Here is a 2,311-nt window from a genome sequence, read left to right as displayed (position 1 = left end):
TAGGGTACTGACAATTGAGTTAACCTTCTTGGAGTGATGAGGTTTCTTGTGTTGCTTTCCCTTCTTGCACGATAAGCATTGATCTTCAAAGTTAAAATTCTTCAAGGGAACTCCAAGCACTAGCCCATTTTTGACAATGTAATTCATTTTACGAAGATGTATATGTCCCATTCTTCGATGCCATAACTCGGACTCAGATTCAGTTTCCTTGGACAGAAGACATGACTCTTCTGTTGTCATCTCAGTTGACCTCATATACATTATATATGTGTTCTTTTCTCTTGGAGCTTTCATCACCACCCATGCCTCTGGTATCTTGAAACCAGGATACAGAACAATTGCTTCATTTTTAGTAAAGTGCACTGTGTACTCTTTGTCACAAATCTAAGACACGCTCAACAAATTATGCTTCAACTCTTCAACAAAATTCACTTTTTCTAACTTCATTTTTCCATTTTCACAGTTCCAATACCAGTAATTCTACCACCGCTCTCTCCAGCTAAACTTACTCTTCCTCCTTGAACAGGTTTCCATTCATGTAACAAATTCTTGTTACCAGTCATGTGCCGGGAACAGCCACTGTCCACAACCCACAGATTGTTTGCAGTCCTGTTCAACTGTTCCTGCACGATTAAAGAAAAAGATTAAAATCTGGGGACCCAAGACCTACTGGTCTTGGGTCGATTAAATCTGTTAAACGGCATCCCTTACTTTGATTGCCCAAAGGCAGTTTGAGAGTGATTTCTGTAAGTTCTGAAAGGATACCTTCTTGAGAATTGACTATGAGGCCATCCAAACCTTAGTGGATTAACTGAATTATAATTGTTGGTTTGGTTGTTAACTGGGAAAAACTGAGATCGATTTCTTTGAAATCTTGGATTAGTCCAATGTCTGAACTTTGGTGAGTTCGCATTCTTACCAGTATAGTAATTATCAGTATTGTAATTACCATTGGTTTTATTCTCAGTTTTTGGAGGCCTCATACCTCTGAATTTTCTCTGATTTAGAGGACAATCAACAATCAGGTGTCCTATTTGATTGCATCTGAAACAACTCCTGTGTTCAACTTTCGTCTCAACAGTTGTTTCAGATGTTGAGGTTGCATTACTATCCGTTTGTCTAACAGATGGTGGGACAAACGGGTTTAGGAGAGAATTCTTTTCAGTTGGCTTATATTCCTCCCCACGTTTTAGTGAAAGTACCTCTTCTTTTGTCTCACTAGATTCGGATGACTTGTCCGAATTTGACGAGACAGAGCTAGGAACAGAAATCTTAACATTTGAAACAGGCTTACTCGTTTCGCTTTTATTAACTTTGGTTTCTTTAATCGTAACTTTGACAGGAACTGTCTGACTAATCTCAACATCAACAGATTTCTGATTACTAGGATCATACGTATAGTTATGGTTATATGGTGATGGAACTTCAGAAAATCCAATTCCCCCTTTGTTAACTGGGGAACGTTGAACACTTACGATGTGATCAAGTATTGCTAAGGAATTTCTAAACTGTTCAATTTTTCTGTTTAATTCCACCACTTTTACCTGGTAATCAGCTATCTGTTTATCCCTTTCAGCAATTAGTTTGGTTTTTTCTTCTAACACTTCATAGCTAAGATCAATTACTTGTATTTTATCAGATAGACTGGCTTTAAGACTCCTGATATCTTTTTCACTAGCTTTTATTTTTACTGAGTAACTGTTTTCTCTAGTTTTAGTGTAATGATGATCTTCTTTTAATGTTTTAAATTGAGCGTCCAAACTAACAAACTGATCAGTTACGGTTTTCAATTGTTCAGACAGATTTTCACATTGCATACAATGAAGTTCAGAACTTACCTCAGAGAGCTGATCGTTCACTTCTGCCATATAAGCTTGATCTTCTCCCGTCTCTCTCTCGCTCCCTCCAGTTTCGATGTTTACCAAGTTAGCATGTTCGAACACTTCCTCAACTTGCAGATTCCATTTGTATCCACCATTCTGTCTAGATACCATAGCCCTGTTCTCACTACCTCCCCCATTCTGTTGTGCAGACCTGTTCTGATTACGTTCGACTCTCTCATTTGTACATTACTTAGCAAAATGACCATTCTGTTGACAGTTATAACATCTAACCTTTGACTTATCAAACCCTGGTCTTTCTCCAACGAACTTTCTACCCGTTTTCTTCATGAATCTTTTAACCCTTCTTACTATAATAGCCATCTGTCACTGCAGATCCATCTCTTCTAGATCATCAGCATCGATTTAATCATATTCTTCGTCCAAAGTTGCAGGATCGACTATTTTACCTTTGATGTAGTTTTCATAAG

The sequence above is a fragment of the Bidens hawaiensis genome, unplaced genomic scaffold (genome assembly GCF_021521415.1).
Source record: "Bidens hawaiensis isolate Kalapana, Puna unplaced genomic scaffold, B.hawaiensis_p1.1 tig00087738_1, whole genome shotgun sequence".
NCBI lineage: Eukaryota > Viridiplantae > Streptophyta > Magnoliopsida > Asterales > Asteraceae > Bidens > Bidens hawaiensis.
Note: the sequence above shows the minus strand (reverse complement) of the source record.